Raw genomic sequence first — 21991 nt, forward strand, 5'->3', positions numbered from 1 at the left:
GAACCATCATCAGTTAGTATCGAAATAAAATATAGTTCTTTTTAAGAGTCTAGTTAGTACAACCATACACCTGTATATTTGCAAGTGTAATCAATTCGGTACCGAACTTGGGGTGGTGCACATATTGTCTTCTTTATACTGCGGCCGGTCATTAGATTCTGTTTGCAAAACTTTTTCCTGTAGCGTAAACAGACCCTCAAGGCCTCCTTGTCTGTAGGTAAGTATTAAGGCCGATAACAGCTGATTTGCATCCATTGAGTACGTTACTGTCCAGCTCTGCGATTCTCAGCAACTCTGGGCAATGTGATGTTCTCCTGACTTCTTGAGCAGCTGCAGAGGCTGCTGGGAACTGTAGTAAGTGGACTGTCTGTGCAATGACATGCGCACAAACTTTAGCGAGATACTCCTTGTCATAAGTAATCCCTTGCATAGCGGGGTATTACATACGTGTTCTCACGCAAAGGAAATTGCCATCAACCAAATATATTCCAATAAGAATAAGAACTTTGGTCATATCACTGGAAATTACAAAGTCACAAAATTACATATGAATTATTGCATAAATATTCACATATATATCTATCAACAGCAGCTATCTGGGGCTCTTGTGTTAACATTAACTTATGCTCCTGGAGGACAGACTGAAGCCTGGACAAAATGAGATCAAGAAGATTTTGTCTAGGAGACACCAACCTCTCTGCCATGGATGAATCTTTCTGTACTTTCTCTGGGGCAGGCTGTACAGAACTTCATCTGGTCATGGTGGCTTTCTGTTCTCAAAGCTCTATTCACCTTGTCTGCTTGTTTGTTACATAACACCCCCATCTGTTGTACATCAACTTAATGCACATCTTCCAGTCCACCTTGGGATTTAGCCACACAGTCCGGTTGAGACCATTGATTTGGAGCATATCGAAGCAACAAGTTTCTTCTGACAGCACAGGTTGTACAGTTTTGGCACCATATTTTGATGTCTTCTCTCATGACAACCAAATAGAACTTTTCCAGATGCTTGATTCCATTCTTTTTCGTCCAGGATGACCTGACTGGTTATGATATTCCTCTAGCACAAAACAGGCACTTTGTTTTGAGACAACAAGTTGAAAGATCCTACAATGAGTCTTGAGATCCACATCACATCGAAACACCTGTTCCTTTTCTAAAAACAGCCTCTCTCGCTGTCTCCATAGATTCACAAGTTCTGGATCAGTTTCTTGCCTTTGTTGCTTGGTCGAGAATTTTCCAGTTATCAGTAAACCCTTGAGATGTCTAATTGTCTGACTTTTGCCTTGTAGGTGGCCCCATATTTTTCCTTGTTTGAGTTGCTCAAGACTTCTAGGACTGGATACTATAAAATTTATAGGATTCATTCCTAACATCAAAACATTTTGCTGGACACTGGAGATGGGCGTCACTACCACTTCTTGGCTAGCCTCATCTTGTTCATATTCCTCTCCTGTAGGCAATCTAGGCATAATGTCTGACTTATTTTTGGTTATCCCAGGTTGAAGGCTTTGTTTCCCCAGAAGCCAGTCAGTTTTCAGTTCTCCTCTGAGTGCCACTACAAGCTCCTCACAGCAGTTCTGCAGCACATTCATGCCCACTATCACTGGAGGCAAACCATTAACTTAGACATTGGTGACGATGAAGCCTTGCTGAGGTAGCACTGTTTGTCCATTTTGAAATTCAGCTTCCCAGTATCCTTTGCAAGGGATGCATTGCCCATTACTGGCAACCAGGATTATCAATGTGGAAGTTGATGGAAGCATCTGTTCCTCAGCCCAGAGCTGCTCAAACTGGTTAGCTTGTCATGTGGTCACTTGTGAACCAGTGTCTAAGAGCACTGGCATTTTAACTCCATTGATGCAAACTTGAACCACTGGGCTTAGGCTCACATAGCGGGGTGACCATGAAATTTCAGAGTTTAAATGGTCTGGCTGCACACCTTCTCTCTTAATGAGACCACTTCTTTCACAGCGTCCACAAATGGGTTTCCCTTGAGTGGCAAAATGTTTGGTAGAATGCATAGATGCTTGTCTATGGGGTCCTTTGGAAACTGTCCATTGGTCTCCTCTCTTGGTGCCATTCCATTGTTTTCTGTAGCTGTGTCTGCTGTCTCTTCAGACTCTGCAGTTCCTTACATACTTCTGTCACACTGCATGTCAGTTCAGCCAGCTGAGCTTGTAACTCACTAGTGGGGTCAGGTATGCATGTCTGTGTAGACTATACTGTCACTGCTCTCGCTGCAGATGGGTAAGTAGCTCCTTTAAAACTTAACTCCTGAAAATCAGAATTCTCTTGACATCTCAGCATCTCCGAGGACAAGCTAAAGCCCAGAACTTGAATTGCTGCCTCTTTAAAATCCCAGAATGGGCTCTCAGGTTGCTGCAATCTCAACAGTTACAGCAGGATCTTCTCACCTTCAATGAACTGATTCAATAAAAGTCTTCTTCACTTCTTCAGGATATGCATACTGAAATGTCTCTGAAAGCTTCCTGCAGGCTGAGGGCATAGTCGCGGAGTGACTCTCTCAGTTGTTACTTTCGAGCATAGAAGCACATTTTTAGTTCTGACACTGTAATTGTGTCAAAGATAGTAGCAAGTCTGCTAAGGATCTGGCCCACTGTCTTCTTCTCTTCAGTGGGCCAGGAAGTCACCTCTCAGCGCAGACCCTTTCAACTGTCCTATCAAGATGTCTACCTGTTGCTGCTCATTCAACATGTACAGACAAAACAATGTCTTTATTTTTGCTGTAAATTCTCTTTAGGTGCTTGTTTTGGTGCTGTGAGCATCTCCTGTGTAGGTAGGTAGCTATGGTACCCCACAGTAGTATGGCATGGTGATAGGTGTGAAGACACCTGGCCTTGGGCTACTTTAAAAAAATGTGCTGCTCCCAATGGATCTGCATGCTTCACCGGCCATCTTGTCTGTGTTTTTATGAAATCTTTGCTTTGGACTCTGTGATCCTGTTCAGGGACGCCAAATTGTAACACACAGGTAATGGGGTAATAAACTGGATGCTGGCCACAGAAACTTGCTTCTCTTAATTTCTCTTGACCCGAAGTTCCTGACACATCCCAGGCAGAGAGGCAAAGTTCTTACCAACAATATACAGACAGTAAGGCCTCACAGAAATTGAGGACACTATTGAATAGTAAATTGTGTTTCTTTATTAATCAATTCCTGGCTATTGTTTGACTGCTAATAGAAACCTAAAGAGTTCTGGCAGGTTTTCTTTCAATAAACTTAGTATTAACTCATAGGTGTAGCATAGCAACAAGACCAATACTGAATTAATGTAAACATGTAAGAACCCTTTGTTAACCCTATATATATATATATATATATATATATACACACATATATATGTATATATATAAAAAATAATTGTTAATTAAAACACATTAGATTCCTAAGAATTCTATAAATATGTAAAATATGCTACAGCCATACAGTATTCAGATTCATAAATACATGTAACCATCATAAGTTAGTATCGAAATCATAAATAAAATATAGTTATAATGAGTAAACCGACACACCTGTATATTTGCAAGTGTAATCACCGAACTTGATGTGGTGCATATTGTCTTCTTTATACTGCGGCCAGTCATTAGATACAGTGGTAGATGTAATAGCTGTGGAAGCGGCATCAGCGCACGTTATCTGCGCTGATACCGCTTCTCCCCATGTATGATTGGGGGTTTGGGTGGTAAATGACGGGCGCTATGCACCCCTGTCATTATTGGCGCTGCAATCTACAAGATAGCAGTGCGATCGGCAGGGCTATGTATGAACAGTCAATTCGCCTGACTGTTCCGCCAGCTGCAGCTAACGCTATTGACAGCTGCAGCCTGGCGATGCCCTATCCCCACAGCAGGGACAATGCTGTCCCTGCTGCAGTGGCTGCCAGCTCCAGGGCTGCATGCAGAATCTTGCGATACTTGAAAGATCCCGCGCATGCTCAGTGGAACTGGCCGGGACGGAGACACAGCGTATCAGCACTAGACTGATGTGCTGTGGTCTCTAGCGGGGATCACTACAGGGGGGGGACTTATCACTCCCCCACTCCGGCCGATGAGATGTTAATACATCTCATCGTTAGTGCTTCCTGCTTCGCCTCATAAGGAGGGGAAGCAGGAAGCATTATAGAGGCATGATAAGTGCCGCTATAATACATCTCCCCCACTATTTGCAAAACATTTTCCTGTAGCGTAAACAGTCCCTCATGTAAACTGCTCGGCTCTGCGATTCTCAGCTACTCCGGTTAATGCGCTTGTCTCTGCTCTATATATTTACTTCTGCTGCTGTCTCTTACTGCATATAACACTTTATCTGTCTCTCCAGTGTCAGGATGCGACCAGGGATCGGTCACTACTCATCGCTGCACTGCCATCCTTGAGCTTAGGTGTTCAGTAGCCGAGGTTGGAGGTGAGTGGTGGGCTGAGTATTCTCCCCGGGTCTGCTAGGACTTCTGTGCGTGCATCCTGGTTCCTGTGGTGGCAAGCATGGGCGCAGCCACGTTGGACCATATTACCTGACTAATCTCTCCCAATGGTAGTCCTGCAGTCACTCAACTGATCTTCTGATCAAATCACCATCTACCTAAGAGTATTTAGTGCTTCCTGCTTCGCCTCATAAGGAGGGGAAGCAGGAAGCATTATAGAGGCATGATAAGTGCCGCTATAATACATCTCCCCCACTATTTGCAAAACATTTTCCTGTAGCGTAAACAGTCCCTCATGTAAACTGCTCGGCTCTGCGATTCTCAGCTACTCCGGTTAATGCGCTTGTCTCTGCTCTATATATTTACTTCTGCTGCTGTCTCTTACTGCATATAACACTTTATCTGTCTCTCCGGTGTCAGGATGCGACCAGGGATCGGTCACTACTCATCACTGCACTGCCATCCTTGAGCTTAGGTGTTCAGTAGCCGAGGTTGGAGGTGAGTGGTGGGCTGAGTATTCTCCCCGGGTCTGCTAGGACTTCTGTGCGTGCATCCTGGTTCCTGTGGTGGCAAGCATGGGCGCAGCCACGTTGGACCATATTACCTGACTAATCTCTCCCAATGGTAGTCCTGCAGTCACTCAACTGATCTTCTGATCAAATCACTATCTACCTAAGGGTATTTAGTCTGACTCCAGGAACAGGAAGCTGCTGTTCAACTTTGCTTTTCCAGTGACTGTGATTACTAGCTTTTGCAGCTAGTTCCACGTTCTTTCCTACCAGTGTTATATCCTAGTGTATCGATTCGCTCCTAGCTTTATACTGTTTATTTCCAGTGCTTCTCAGGATCAGACTCCTCCAGTGATTTCTTAATTACTTGTCACTGGGCTGAAACTCCAGCACTAATCAGCGTCTAGTTCTCCTGTGTATATGTCAGCACTTGTCTCTGTGCTGAAACTCCAGTTTAACTACTTCAGCACTAATCAGCGTCTAATTCTCTTGTGCATATCTCAGCACCTGTCTTTGTGCTGAAACTCCAGTGTAACAACTTCTGCACCAGTTCTGCATCTGGATCACCATCCTGTGTACTCAGCACATCATCTGTGTACTGATTTTAAGTGTCATTCTCCTGTGCCTGTGCCTGGATCACCAGCATGTGAACTCAGTACAGCATTCATGTACTGACTCCTAGTGCCGCTCTTCTATACACTCCTGTGTCCGGATCATCAGAGATACTCTCTAGTGCAAGCCTTGCTGAGATCTTCTGTGTTCTCAGATTTCAAGTTTCCTTCATTGTAGTCCAGTGTATGAAATCACAGTATTCTTTACATTCATTACCCTGCTCATTCCCGCTATTCTCCTGGTCTCCTCGTCACTACCTGGTACCTGACCAGAGGGCACGACCTGCTCACTTGGTGCGGCGAAACCCAAATCCCAATAGGAGGGATCACTGGTGAAGACCACCATGTGGGTTAGACTCAGCGCCCCTGGTCAGGTCCAGCCAACACCTGGGTTTAACCAGTAAAGAGGACATTATTATTTAACACCCCATTATTTAACACCCCATCAGCACCCTAACCTCCCGACTCCCAGTCCTCAAACTGAGGAATTCCTTGTAGCAGACCGCGACATCCTGCCTGACACCGGCACACACTGCCTCACCTCCTCCCTCACACCTCTCTTGGATCAACTGCCACTTGTTTCCAGCGGTCACTTTCCATACCAGCTGACATAGCCCATGTTATGTCCTCCTGACATCTTGAGCAACTGCAGAGGCTGCTGGGAACTGTAGTCAGTGGTCTGTCTGTGCAATGACATGCGCACAATAGTGAGATACTCCTTGTCATAAGTAATCCCTTGCATAGCGGGGTATTACACATACTCTGGGTCGCACTCTGGCATTTGCATCTACCACTGATTGAGGCCATGATGCATTCTCCAGGCTCCATCTCCACACTGACCAGGGCCTTTCCTTCATTTGTCTTTCCCCTGCTCTTCTTAAAATCTATCCACACCGATGTCGCACTATAACCCTCAGGCCCTTGTCTGCCCAGTCAGCTACCTTTTCCAAAGATGCGGGTCGCAGCCCCAAGCAGATGTAACTGCCTCTCGTCTGTCATGAGCTACCTGCGCATTAGCTCTACCCCTTACAATGTGTGAGTACAGTTATATGGGTTTTCTAAGTAAGCATAACATTTTAAAAATATCTGTCCTTTTTGTACATCTACAAAGTCCACACAGTTAGCAGGGACCAGAGCTTCAACACAATATCTATATATAAACTTCTTTATTACATAAATTTAGTTATACTTGGTGGAAAGCTGAAACCAATATGCATGGAGAGAGCTTTAATTTATGACACTGTACTCATCTACAATTACACATGCACTGGTATTTGGTGAAGCATGTTTGGTTCTATTAAGCCACAGGTTCCCAAACTCAGTCCTCAGGACCCCAAACAGTGCATGTTTTCCAGGTCTCCTCACAGAATCACAAGTGAAACATCTGCAGATTTTTTTTAAAATGTGTCAGTGAATAACGAATACACCTGTGCACCTACCAAGAGACCTGGAATATCTGAGCTGTGTGGGGTCCTGAGGACAGAGTTTGAGAACCACTGCATGAAGCCATTAGCAACCCTAAAACTACTCAGAGTACTCATACTACATCATAAAAGCTGCAGTCCATTGAATAAATAGATGAATATCTCCACATTGAACAGTTACATTTTTACTTTATGTAGCGTAACTAGGCAAGCCACAGAACGTGAAGGGTGTGCATCTGCACGCCACTTAAGCAGCCAAAACCCCTACCTAAAGGTGGATGTGGTGTAACTGCTCTATCTGAATAGAGCACATTCACATCAGGCTTTTTGGATTCAAAATGAGTCTGCCTCTTCCCTGGGGTAACCTGTGTCCTGTGTTGGGGAAGGTATTGTCGCATAACCCTCCTCGGGTTACCTATGTCATGGGGGAAGGGCGTTGTCAAACACCCCTTGCTATGAGCCTGCACACGCCTATGGAGGCACATAATATAAGAGAGGTCTGTGTAGACATACACTTTCGATTCAACAAGATGATACATGTATGACACTACGAATCTTGACACTGCCCTAGAAACTGCAACAGTTAACAACTATGGCCCTCATTCAGAGACACTCGCTAGCGGCAGTACGCTCGTTCCCGAGCGATGTTCGCACATCTGCGCATGCGTACGGTTTTTAGTACGCATGCGCGAACCAGTCAGTGCGGCCGAAAATCATTTGTACGCAATATAGCGAGTGCCTGCTATTTTGAGTGACAGAATGAGGCGTATGTGGGTGGTAACAGGGGAAGGTGCTTGAAAACGGGGAGTGGAGATCCGTTCGCAGGCGTGCTTAAAGGTCAAAACGGGCGTTTTAAGGGAGTGCATAATTAAGACAGCAGCATCATTGACCACGTCACTTGGTTTTTTTTTACTCAGAACTGCTCGCAAAATAGCGGTTGAAAACACCAACTACAAGAATAGCGAGCAGTTCATACGCTGTACGATGTACTCGATTAATCTAATAAATAGCGGACATGACGTATGGTGCGTGCGGCCAGGGGGCGTTTTTATCAAATAAACGAGCGTATGTTTTGCTCGCTCGTTCAGACTTAGAGGTGTGAACAGACTGCAATTTGCGAACGGATCATTTGAATAGCCACCCCTTGTTTTTGAACGAACGACCGCAAATAGCGAACGGCTCTGAATCAGGCCCTATATCTCCTCATCCTTTATTTTTTTATCATCATATAACAGAACAGACAATATTCCACAAGACAGCCAGCAGCAGGGGCAGAACTACTGGTACTGGGGACTAAGAGGCACATAGCTGCCGAGTCCAGCAATGGGTTTTCCCCTGGGCCCGACCATTTAGAGGAACATTGGACAGGCCCAGGGAGGGAGTATGGTAGACCACACTGTGTTGAGGAACCTGCTCCTTACCTTAGGGAAGCGAGGCTGAGATTGTGTGTGTGCAGTCGAACCATCTTCCACTCAGCCGAGTGCCTGGATCACACATGCCGCCTTTCCGCCTGTACGTGCTAGGAACCCGGGAGAGCTTAGTAACCATTCATTCCCAAGCCTTGCATGGAGTTACAGTGTGTGCTGGCCCAGGCCTGGAAACTGCCCCTGTCTCTCTCTCCCATGTTACATTTCTCCTCTGGGCACGATCAGAGGAAGCAGCACTGCTGCTAGGAGGTGATCACACTGCCGCCTACTGTCAACGGATTACAGCTCACTACTCTAGCGCTTAGGAATTAGGGATGGCCATCGGCCATCGATGATTCATAATCATCGATGGTTTATGGCTGATGTTCAATGTTTTTCCCATCGATGGGGGAGAACCAGATGGTCTCCCTACATCGATGGAAGAACATAACCAAATAGTTTATTTTGTTGTTTCAAGGTGATGGGACATGGAGCATAGCTACGTCTCCCAACACCCGCAAAGCCATGTTGTGTAGCAGCAAACCAGACTCTACCAGCTGTCACCCACTGCCTCCTGCTGTCACCCACTGCCTCTCCCTCCCTTCCCCTGTCACCCTCTGTCTCTCCCTGTCACAATCTGCCACCCACGGCCTCTGCCTGTCACCCTCTGTATTCCCTTGCCACTGCTTCTTCCACTGTCACGCACTGCCACTGTCCATGGGGCAGAAGAGTCAGGGGCCCTAAGCATATTTTTGCACCTGGGCCCACCACTTGCAAGTTCTGCCACTGGCTAGCAGAACTTAAGTGGTAAAACAATCTAGCAGTGAAAAGTTTTTTCATAACACAGTGTTACGAAACCTTAGTTTGAGAGAGAAAATCCATTTGGATAGTTTATATTTCTAGAACAAATCCTGTGTTCTTTTGCAGCTCTAAATAATTGACTGTACAGCCATTTGTTTGTATTGATGAAAGTTCAGAGTGCTGTTACATCTTCCAACTGCTTTTCAAGGATAAATAGTTGACCGAATGAGTCACGTGTAATGTTTTTCAATGGAAATGTTCTCAATAAGGGAGATCTATCTATCCTCTTAGAATACTGGGCCTGATTCTCGCTCTGAATCAGGGCCCTCCTACCTAAAATTGGAGCAGCCTTTTGGACGCTCGCATAGCTGTGGGTTACCACCCACAGCTTATGCGAGCGTCCATGATGATGGTCGCGATGGTCAAGACCATCGCGACCATCGGGCTTGCGACGAGACCCTGCGGTAGGGTCTCAGTTACCGCAAGCCCTGGAGTGATTTTGGGTCTATCAGAGCCAAAATCACTCCCACTGACATCACTAGTGATGTCAGTGGGGCCGGACCCAGACGGTAGGCGTTCCCATGGGAACGCCTCCGTCTGGCAGCCACGCCCCCCAAAAGGGGCATGCTGTCACTCACCATCGACAGCACGCCCCCTTTGGTGCGAGACCCATAACGGCGGCTACCCCGTCGTTATTCGGGTCTCGCGCATGCGCACGACGGAGCTCCCTCCATCGTGCGCATGCACACTAGGGCACCATCGACCCGCTTGTGAGCGCTCAGCGCTCGCGAGCGGGTCTGAATCAGGCCCTCTATGTATACATTCATAATGATATATTATTGATTGATACTTTTTTTTAACATTGGTTTGAGTAGGAGAGATCCTTGCTGCGCTGAGAGTGGCATACCTCCCAACTCTTCATGCTGGTGAGGAGGGACACTCGAGCGTGCCCAAAAATAGGGAGTGTGGCTTATTAACAAGGGGTATGGCATTGTGGGAAATGCCGTACCCGCGAGTCACGCCCCCGTTTTTGTCACGCTGGAGGCTGGCCCAGCGCTCCAGGAGCTGCTGGACAGGCCCCCAGCCTCTAACAGCCGGCAAAGTGTATACGGATGACATGGTCACCGTTGCTCAGCTATGCAGAGCATCAGTGTGAAAGTGTTCTCCACAACTTCTGCCTGCATGTGGCCCGCAGGAGGGATAGCAGGACAGTGCCTGTAAAAGGGGACTCTCTCGCTGAAATTGGGACAGTTGGGAGGTATGGAGTGGTTCCAATATAAGGTGCATATGAACCATCACTCATTCATGTATTTTGTTTTTTTTGTGTGTATTTGTGAGTCCCATAACAATAAAAGTTAAGTTTATACATAACTAGTGCCCCAGCTAACACAGGGCCTGATTCAGAGCCGGACGCTCTGAACGAGCGCCCGCTCTGAATCAGGGCGTTTTTTGTTTTTTTTGGAGCGTCCTGGACGCTCCTGGATGCTTGCATCCAGGAGCGTCCTGGATGCTCGCATAGCTGTGGGTTACCACCCACAGCTTATGTGAGCGTCCATGATGATGGTCGCGATGGTCAAGTCAATCGCGACCATCGGGCTTGCGACGAGACCCTGCGGTAGGGTCTCGGTGACCGCAAGCCCTGGAGTGATTTTGGCTCTATCAGAGCCAAAATCACTCCCACTGACATCACTAGTGATGTCAGTGGGGCCGGACCCAGACTGTAGGCGTTCCCATGGGAACGCCTCCGTCTGGCAGCCACGCCCCCAGCACGCCCACCAAAGGGGGCGTGCTGTCACTCAACATCGACAGCACGCCCCCTTTGGTGCGAGACCCGGAGCGACAGCTTGGCTGTCGCTATCTGGGTCTCACGCATACGCACGACGGATCTCCCTCCGTCGTGCGCATGCGCACTAGGGCACCATCGACCCGCTTGCAAGCGGGTCTGAATCAGGCCCACAGTTCTCTTTTCCTTTCTCATTACATCCGATAAACCTCATGTTTTTGTGATAAACACGTTGTACAGTATTGATGATCATGATCCTCCTGTTTAGTTTGTTTGGAGGCACATACAGTATTTCTAGTCACCAGGTGCCGGTGTGCTATTTGCAATATACCAAAGAGCATTTTTTTATATTAATTAAATTCCTAAAAACTAATTTGTAAATTGACTTTACATTCTTTATTAAAATATTGTGATTGTAGTTCTCCTTTCCATTAGGTATTGTGGGCCTGATTCATTACGGATCGCGGTTGCAAATTACACACGCAGGTCTGCTGCTAAAATATGCTAATGATTACAATCACAAAGCCATCGCACAGCCAGCACAGAGATGCCCACTACTGCTATCTCACATCCGTAATACCTTGCAGTCCTGCGTATACACCGGGAACATCGAGTAACATCGGCCCCTCTTGCACAATTACAGCAGGTCTAACCTTACTCAGAAATTGCTAACCTTGTCGCACGCAGTGAGTACACAAGCTGTGTATGCCGTCGCAGTGGATCATTTATGCACGCCCATGTAACAGCGTTCAAATGGCCAGACACGACCTGCGTTTCTCCAACCACTCCCTCGTCACCACCCCCAAACGCTGAAGAACCGTCCCTCGATCTGCGATGGCTTTGTATCTGTGTAGGTGATTGCAGTGCTATCACAATGCTAACTCATGCACAAGCACTGCGGTGCATATGCATACGCAGTATGCACCATCGGCCGATCTGCATAAGCTGTTGCGACCCGTAATGAATCAGGCCCTGTATGTGATTTCCTGCCTAGTGTCAGCTAATCAGAATATTCTGTTTCCCTGAATCCAACCACCGCCCGCATAGTATAATCTCCCCTGCTGATTGCATGCTTTTCATTTACATTAACTGCAGCAATTACCACGTTTTTTCAGCCCAGGCTGAATTTCATTCTGCTAATCAAATGTACCTGCAGTTGTCTTTATTTCCAAGGATCTTTGGAACATTTGCTCTATTTGATAGAAAAACAGATAAAAGTTCTGTTTACAATGCAATACTTGATGGTTATACCCAGCAGCTATGTAATACAGAAGGCAATTTGTGCAAATCTATTGCAGCTTGTGCCAATTCAGGGAATTACACACAGAAGGATTTGGTGGCACAGGCATAAAAACATGTAATAAGATATTCATAATAATGTTGATATAATAGCTTGCTGAAAGGAAAACTTAAATAAATATGTTTTATGAAAAGCATTGGAATGTGATGGTGTGATCTACCCCTTTATCTCAGGGCTGTTGATACGTTTAAATGCTGCCTTGCTCTGCCTCAGAACATTCTGTACCAGGAGACACACTGGCATTTACAGCACTCTGCTGTGCTGTGGTTGGTGAGATGGCAGAGTGACACATGCAGGAGGTACTGCTTCGTGACACATGGCCTGGCTGACATGCTCCAATTTTAACCTTTGCAAGGAATCAGAAGTGCATAATGCATATAATAGGTCTTTGGGCCTGATTCAGACCTGGTCGCAAGCGCTGAGCGCACGCAACCGGGTCGATGGTGGCCCACAGCGCATGCCGGCTCCGTCGTGCGCATGCGCGAGACCCGGCTAGCGACGGGAAATCCGTCACTCCGGGTCTCACGCCAAAGGGGGCGAGCTGTCGATGTTGAGTGACAGCTCGCCCCCTTTGGCGGGCGGGCCAGGTGGGGTGGCTGCCCAAACGGAGTGATGTCAGTGGAGAGATTCCGGCTCTGTTAGAGCCGAAATCTCTCTGGGGCTTGCGGCCACGAGACCCTACCACAAGGGTCTCGTCGCAAGCCCGATGGTCGCGATGGTCTTGACCATCGCGACCACCACATCATGGCCGCTCGCAATAGCTGTGGGTGGTCACCCACAGCAATGCGAGCGGCCAAGAGGCCGCTCCAAAAAAAAAAAAAGCCCGGCCCTGATTCAGAGCGAGCGGCTGTGAATCTGGCCCTTTAACCCTAGAGTAGTACATCAGTTTCTAGAGATGTATTTTACCGCAGCCATTACAAACCCTTCTTTCACCCTAGTGTAGTGCTACACTGGCACTTTGGATGTTAGTGGGTCTCCAGCTAGAAATGATTCAAGTGCAACAGTGCTGACTCCCAGAAGGGAAAGAATAACACAAATTGGAGTCAATCCAATTAGGTGGGATTTTGCTAAATCGAGTTTGTTTCATGAAACACGCATACATCAGTGGCAACCGCATGGTTTCTAGAGGGGGTTTCCAAATGCTTGATTTTAGAGCGAGTGGACTGGCCCATGAAGAGGACATAATTAGCACTTATCCAGCTTTAATATGCATCATACGAAGTATATTGTGTTGCATAATTCCAGCATATACAGGACCAGCGATCACAGTGAGCCATTAGATACAGCAGTAGGTCCATCCTGTCTGAGCAGAATATTTTTTTTTCAGATGTGGGCACCATTGCAGAGCATTGGTGCAAGTCCGAGAGTCTGGGGTAACAGCAGAAGAACCTAGCACTGCCCTGGACATATATGTACCTATTGGACTCCTTATGTACTGGGTAGTCTATTATTATACAGTATTAATAATTAACCCTATTGATGGTCTATAGCAGTGCACCCCTAACAGTGCATGTTTTCCACATCTCCTAGTTGGTGCACGCGTATATTTATTACTGGCTGACACATTAAAAGATTCACAGGTGTTGCTAATCATTTAATTTGTGATACTGAGAAGAACATGCAGCACTAGTAACATTATATTATATTATATTACTATTTGTATTGTGGTCATGGTGTGTGCTGGGGAGGGGGGTTTCCAGGCAGACGAAACCCCCCCCTGCGTTTGCCTATGTACATTGCATGAATGCACGCACCCGAGAAATGCGAGATCCAATTAAGAATGGCAATTTGCGGTAGTCGCGGTAAGGGTGTGTGACTTTTCTACAAAATGTGACCTGGGAGAAGTGTGATACCCAGGTAAACAGTATCAGAATAATTTCAAACAGTAATGTTCTCACTTTACCTGGTACTTGAATTTCTCCACCCAGCACAGGTTCTAAGGTGCGGTTCAGAGAAGTAAGGAAGGTGGGACTACACTAAAGGTATTTTTAACAGATGCCTTCATTGAAAGCTGGTTTATTTGAAGAAGATGTTTGTCTGTAAGAATCAGCAACTGTATAGTCTATTTTGTTAATATGCAGATTTCAACATTAGACTAGACGAGGGTTGCCTAAGCGGAAGACTATTTAAGAGTCCTACATTTTTTGGTGATGGATAGCCTAGAGAATCTGTTGCTAGGCAGTTTCTAGTTTGTGAGGTATTTTGTTATAGGTCATGGTCAGCCAATTAGGATTGATGGGGGCAAGTACATTTAGGTTGTACTATTTAAGGCTGATTTTGAATAGGTTCAGCCTCTTTTTCAGTTGGAAGCCTGCTAAGTAGTGTCTGTGTATTTAGTGTGGTTACCTCAGGAGTTTTCTTGTGGTCCTTTCAATTTCCTTTGACACACCCTTTTTTTTGCAGCCTTTTGTTTTTCTTCCCATTTGCTTTGGTGCTTGTTTGTTACTTTTACATTTCAGCCAGACTTTTTCTCACTCTCCCCTTTCATACCTTGCCCTCATACAACCTTTTATACCCCTGTGCTTTTATCTCCTCCCCACTTTTTACCTTTATCTTTCCCCTTTCCTGAATACACTATGCCCCATCCCAAACGCGATGCACTCCCTCCCCGTCGACTTGTTGAGGCGGCCCGCTCGCGGCTGTGAATTACCGCCTCCCTCGTTCACACCTCAGCTGGGAAGCTTGCAGCGAGCAGTCCTGCCCCTCATCCTGGCAGGACCGCGGTTTCCCAGCCCCTGCTTCCCGCTTTGCAGGCTTTCCCCCCTCCGGCATCCAATGCGGCGCAGGCGGCGGGATCACCACTCAGGAGAGCGGGGCCTGGCAGAAGTTCCGGCCATGGTGCGGTCGCAGTGCCTCCGCCTCCCTCCTTACCTGCTGCCGGTCCTGCGCAGCCCGAGTGACCTCATGGGGATTGCGCTGGACGCCAGGGCTGAAAGAGGGGCATGTAATGACGTGCACGCTGGGGACAGGGAATCCCCGGCTGCGTTGAGCCCCAGGGATTAAGCGGGCAGTGGTACAGGGACCCCTGGCCTCTCTGTGGAGGTCTCAGGGCCCTGGCCTACTGCTACCCCCGCAGGCACCATGCTGTTTCTGCAGCATATGTACAGAAAAATGAGCACAGGAAGCTCATGGCCAGCAACCTATAGTTTGCAGTCTCAGCTCAGTTTATTAAATACACATAGGGATTTTACTGGTTATGCGGTGTCTAGTGTCCACATTAATGTCCCCTCTTTTCAGGCCGCGCCTGCTGTCAGTACTGCTTGGCAGCCCCTTTTCCAGATTCCTGTGTCGCCCGCGATGGTTTCTCAGCTACCTTCAGTGGTCTGCTGTCCCCATGCAGCGCAAACTGCATGGTCATTAGGTGCACCACAGAATTTTCCCCAGAATCCCATTTTCCCACCTGTGGCTGTATCTTACCCCTCTCCTACACCCCTTCGGCCTTGACTTTTAGCCAATTTCCCTATGGTCAGCCGAATTTCTACGGGTCACAACAGCCACTCCCGTATGGCCCCTGGCAACCAGCTGACGCTTCGCACGGGGCTTGGTTTCCAGCATACACCCTGCCAAACACACTGCAGCAGAGCTTTCCTCAATCCCCAGCAGTTTCCACTCCTTATTTTAGCCCCATTTCCCCATTGCCTCAGAGTGTTCCACCTCCCATCCCTCCGACCCCCCCCCTCCCAGTTGTTGAGTCAGTGTCCTCCGTGGATTTTAATACGTCTCCTGCCATACCTGATGTGTTCCCTAGTGGTTCAGTGGCATCTGCGGTACCAGAAGCGGTAGTACGAATAAAGAGACAGGTGTCTCGGGATGAAGTTGCGGCATCAGGGAGCAATCCTGCGGGGCCGGCAGGAGTGGCATCGGGGGATTCAGAGCTTCCAGGTCCTTCAGGAACAGGTGAGCATACATATGCACAAATTTCCAATGACAGTTGTTCACCTGATTCATCTACTAGCAGTGAGTCGTCGGGATCCCCTAAGCGCCCGCAGAAATTAGCCAAATTGATTGCGCATCACATAGTCAAGAAAGCAAAGGGTCCTGAGAAAACAGTTGCGCCTGCTGAAGTGCCACCATCTTCGGATATGGTTCATTGTGCCAATACCGCTATTACGAAGGGTTTAAGGAAGAGAATCCGGGAAAAGAGAAGCAAGGGGAAATATATTGATATGTTTACTCTCACAGATGACATGAAGCAGGATTTTGAGAAGACCAAGAGGACAGGTGGCATTGGGGAAAATGGTTCTCGCAGTGTCCATCATTGGATGAGTGGCATTTTAGTCTTTGCAGCTTGTTACCTTGAAACTAGGCCCAGGGAACACATGAACATGCTTAAATATATCTACCTTGTTCATCATATGTTCTTGGCTTCTCCGGGTTATGTTTGGAGGGATTACGATGAAACATTTCCTCGTAAACAGGAGGGGAATTCCTTTAGGGGTAAAAGACATAGAGGTGTGGCTAGAGGTGACCCAACAGAACAAAAACTCCTCAGAGAATCAATATAAGAAATCAAGTGTAGCGGGGAAGGGCATCTTGGGGTACATGGCAAAAGGTAAGTGCTTTGCCTTCAACGATGGGAAATGTACTAGAGGGGCGAATTGTCATTTTCGCCACTCCTGTCGCAATTGTTGGGGAGGACACCCAGCCAAGGAATGCAAGGGAGGAGGTGGTGCTTCCCATTCAGAGCAGCAGGAAATTGGTGTAAGTGATTGGCGCTTTATCCTAAGCGGGATGATGCAAAGTTTTCGTTTGAGGGTTTTAGTTTAGGTTTTCGTTTGCCCATTTACCGTTCTTTCCAAGTAATTGCCCGCAGGAATCTCAAGTCGGCAAGAGATTTACCGTTGGTAGTGCAGCAGAAAGTGGAAGCGGAGGTTCAATTAGGTCGCATGTGCGGTCCTTTTGATGTGGAGCCCCTGCCAGGCTTGTGCATTTCCCCCCTAGGGGTGGTGCCCAAGAAAGTCCCCGGCAAATTCCGTTTAATCCAACATCTGTCTCATCTGAGCGGGGGTTCTGTCAATGACGCCATTCCTGAGGAGCTTTGCCCGGTGCGGTATCAGCTGTTTCATGACGCACCAAGTTTGATTCGCAGCTTTGGCCCGGGGCCGTTAATGGCAAAGTTAGATATCGAATCGGCTTTTTGGCTACAGCCATTGTATCCCGATTCCATGCGTTGTATGGTATTTAAGTTGAGGGTAAGTTCTTCGTTGATAAATGTCTGCCCATGGGGTGTTCTGTTTCCTGTGCCTATTTTGAGAAATTCAGCATATTCCTTCACTGGTGCATTGTAGCGGGCACAGGTCAGCATGGTGTTGCCCATTATTTAGACGATTTTCTCTTTATAGGCCCAGGTAACAGCAACATTTGTCGGGAAATTTTGTTTTCAGCTACCTCATTGTTCCATATTTTGGGGTTCCAGTTGCACAGGGTCCCACTAAGACAGAGGGTCCCACTTTTTGTCTATCCTATTTGGGTATCGAGGTCGATACCAGAGCGGGATGATGCCGCCCCCCGGCAGATAAGGTTCAGAAACTTTTAGGGCAAATTGAGGAATGTTTGCGGCTAGAGAGGCTCAGGTTGAAGCAGGTGCAGTCCCTTTTAGGCTCTTTTAATGTTGCTTTCCGAATTATTCCAATGGGGTGTATTTTTTGCCGTAAGCTAGAGAAATCAACGGCGGGTATTTTAAAGCATCATACCGTACGCCTCTCTAGGGAAATCAAGGATGACCTTAGAGTATGGTTATCCTTTTTGTTAAATTTTAATCGGGAACTCTTATGGCCCTCTAGTGTGGTTTTTAACACCACTCTGCAATTATTTACCGATGCGGCTGGTTCTACTGGCTTCGGTGCATTTATTCAGGGGGATTGGTGCGTTGCACATTGGCCACAGGCATGGTTAGCGCAGGGTTTCACAGCCAATCTATTGTTACTGGAGCTATTCCCAATAATTGTGGCTTTGGAGCTTTGGGCCACCAGATTGGCAAATCAGAGCGTGGTATTTCGGTGCGACAATTTGGGGGTAGTCCACGCTATTAACAATCAGCGTTCCTCTTCCCCTCAGGCTTTGCAGCTTCTGAGGCATTTGGTGCTGAGGTGTTTGCAGTTCAACATAAATTTTTCAGCAGAACACGTGACAGGGATTGAAAATGACATAGCGGATGCTTTGTCACGTTTCCAATTCTCTAGATTTCGCACTTTGGTGCCTGGGGCTGCCCCTATGGGCTTAACATGTCCTCCTTATGTCTGGCAGATTATCGAGCAGGCATAGCTGGACTGGTGCATAAGTCTTTGACACCATCTACCTTACAGGCATATACATCTGCGTGGCGGGACTGGGAGGCTTACAGGACTAAGTATGGGGATGCGGGTAAGTCTCAGAAAGTTTGCTTGTTAGCTTTTGTTTGGGGTCACTATGAAAGGGGGAGGTCTAAGGCAGCCATGGCTGCCGCCTTAGCGGGTATCTCATTTTATTCAAAAATCCATCAGTTACACGACCCCACCAAGAGTTTTGTGTTTTCCAAGGCCCTTAAAGGTTGGGCCAGGGACAGACCTGCCCCTGCAGATGGCCGCAGGCCCATTGATTTAGGTTTGTTACAGCACCTTATGTCCGTCTTGTCATCTGTGGCTTTGAGTGAATTTTAAGTTTTGCTTTTCCAGTGTGCTTTTTCATTGGCCTTTTTCGGTGCCTTTTGGGTCAGCGAGCAGGTGGCTATTAATAAATGCCTGCTGTCCCGAAATGTTCTGATTAAAAAGAGTCAGTTATGTGTAAAATCCCTCGTTCTAAGACAGATCAGATGGGCCGCAAAAAATGGGTTTCCCTTAAGTCACGCACTATCCCTGAAGTATGCCCCTTGCGACTCGCGACCCTTTACAGCCAATCCAGACCCGAGGATTGCGTACAATTTTTAGCGCATTTAGTTTCTTGCCCCCTTACAAAATTCCAGTTTGCAGCGGTTTTCAAGCAATGTCTGTGTAAGCTAAACATTAAGAGCGAGGAAAATGGTACCCACTCTTTTCGCATTGGCGCTGCTACATTCGCAGCGGCAGGCGGTTTGCCGACAGCAGCTATTCAGGCAATTGGGAGGTGGAAGTCGAATGCCTTCAAGAGTTATGTTCGTTTTGATAAGCTTTAAGTTGTGCCTGTTGCGCTAACCCAGAAATGTTGCAAAAATTGGGGGTGTGAAGGGATTTTTAAAATTTTTCCTCCGAGGGGGCATTGATTCTAATTGGCTATACAAGTGGTCCATGGGAGGTTTTTTAAGTTTTCTCCTTCGCCTTGGTTTATGTATTAATATTGTATGTTGTATGTGGAGTTCAGTTACATGGTTTTGGGTTTATAGTACACTGTCTGACGGTTAGGTGTTTTCTTTTTCAGCTTCCACGGGCTCTATGGAGCAAGTGTGGCTAGTGGGCCACTCCTATATGTTCTGGGCTGAAAGGAACCCTTTAGCAAAAAGGGCGGTTATACTTACAGGAGGCCGCACAGTTAGATGGTTTGGAATCCGGGGATTGCATTGGGCCTCCCTTTTGGATTTGCTTTTTAAGCAGGAAAAGCAATGGGGCCGTCCCAATTGGTTGATTTTGCATTTAGGAGGAAAATATTTGGGTCAGATTAAGGGCATGGAGCTCAATCTTAGATTTAAAAGGGATTTGGATAAGGTGTTGTCCCATTGGCCAGGGGTACATATAGGACCTCATTCAGAGTCGGTCGTTGCGGCCGCACGGTCGTACGACCAACGACTGAAAAATCTGATCGTACGGCAGGGCGATCGTAAACAAAGTGACACCCATTCGTTAGCACTGCACCTCCTCTAGCTATCGACTGATCTGAACGAACGAACGAGTCAATCGTAGTCAGGCGCTGTCAGTCGCTGTATGCTAATTATGTTGTGATGTTTGCGGCCGTATGTGCTGTTTTGATGGTCACATGTCATGTTTACATGGACTATCGATCAGCTTGTTATTAGCTTGTTGTCAATTATCTAATTAAGTGTTTAACTCTTGCTGTTCTTTAAAACGAGTTTTTTATCATGTGTCAATAAACTTTATTGTTCATTTCGTGGTTGTTTTCTCCGTTTTCTTTTTTTTCACACAATTTGAAAAACAAAGTAAGGTTTATTAACTATGAATGTACGTTTGCTAATTGTTTTAACTTTATAAATGCATGTGCATTTTGCGTTAGGATCATTTGCACTCTTATGTTTGCAATTGCACACTGCGTGTTGTAGCCAATCAAATGTGACCCTTTTTTGGGACACATGATTAAAGGTTTGGCCAATAGTGTTTTTTTTTGAGGAAAGTGTAAATATTTTAGCCAATCATATTTTTTGTACCCCATGTATATTTCATGTTTTCTGTAAAATCGGCCATTGCCATCATGAGAGCCGCAGCCTTTACCAGGAGAGAGCTGCTTGTCCTGGTAAACATCCTGGACAGGCGGATTACCCATGCTGTGCTGCTCATTTTGAACCGCATAAAGCGGGCGGCCTATGCGGAGGTGAGGCGAGCCCTCCGATCAGCGGGGTATAGGCGCAATATTGCCCAATTAGAGAGGTGCTGGTCGGACCTGTGCCGCCGGTCGCCTGCGCTCCTCATGAATTTGCGGGCGCAAATACGCAGACGTAAGTATGCATTTGTTTAGAAGTAATAATTAGTGGACTGTTAAAAATGTATGTTCCTTTGCCAATTATTTTAGTCAATGTTAAAAAACCCTCCTGTATGTTGTCCCTATTCTCCAGAATGTGTAAAGTGTACTTGTATTGTGTAGCCAAAATTCTAAACTATTTTTTTTTGGGGATTTTATGTTTACATTTTAGAAGCACAGCGGAGACAGAGAAGGGCACGCAGAATGCAAAGACATGCTGTTGGAAACCTGCAGCCCTCACCTGCATCTCCTCAACCCAGCCCTCCCTCCCCACCACCATACTCCCCCAGTAACCCTCCCTCCCTCTTCCAATCCTCCCCAAGTATTCCTTCCTCCCCTGCCCACTCATCCCAAATGTCTCAAATCTCCCCTCCCTTGGATCTTTCCTGCTCCATTTCCCCTTCAACCATTCCCCCCACTCCCGAATATTCTCCCTCACCCGAAGAATCTCCGCCAACATCTGTTGCTGTGTCTGACCACTCTGAGGGTATGTTTTTTTTTAGGTTTTTTTTGGGGGGGGGGTATTGTTGTTATCTATGTATTTGTACAAATTTCTGACCTTTTTTTGTTGGTTTAAAAATTTGCTGTATGGGGTTCCAAATCATTGTGCAGTAATGCTGTTTTTCAGAATTACGACCTTTGGTTTTGTGCCTGGGCCTTTTTTTTTATTGTGGACCACAAAAATATAGGTTTAGTGGTTTATTAAAAATGTTTTGTTTTTTTTAGGAAATAATGATTAAATTCGGATTAGTATTTTACAATGTAAAAAACATGTCACCAAACTTGGCAAGGTGCTAGGAACCAGACTACCCTTGTTGATGTTGTGTACACTGTGTTTAAAATGTACTAATGTACTTAGGCAAAGTGATGTTTTCCATAGCAAACAAACACATTGTTTTTTTGGTTTATCAACAACATTCTAGAAGTGAATACGTGCATTGTGTTTTAAGGATATGGCCATCATGACTTAAGAATACACCTCCCATTATTTGTAACATCATCATAGTGGTTTTTGGCTTATGCCACATAAGGTTTCCAATTAGTTTAACAACATAAAAGTAAAAACCTAT

General features: G+C 46.5%; 1 protein-coding gene and 1 pseudogene across 1 annotated transcript in view; one reads left to right on the top strand and one right to left on the bottom strand.

The window, feature by feature from the left end:
- PRR7 (proline rich 7, synaptic) overlaps positions 1-21991 on the top strand; it is a 114937-nt gene that overhangs the window by 64546 nt on the left and 28400 nt on the right. The window lies entirely within an intron of this gene.
- On the bottom strand, positions 197-15633 carry LOC148435798 (uncharacterized; annotated as a pseudogene).

This window comes from Taudactylus pleione, unplaced genomic scaffold, assembly GCF_031769625.1.
Source record: "Taudactylus pleione unplaced genomic scaffold, aTauple2 ptg001990l, whole genome shotgun sequence".
Classification (NCBI taxonomy): domain Eukaryota; kingdom Metazoa; phylum Chordata; class Amphibia; order Anura; family Myobatrachidae; genus Taudactylus; species Taudactylus pleione.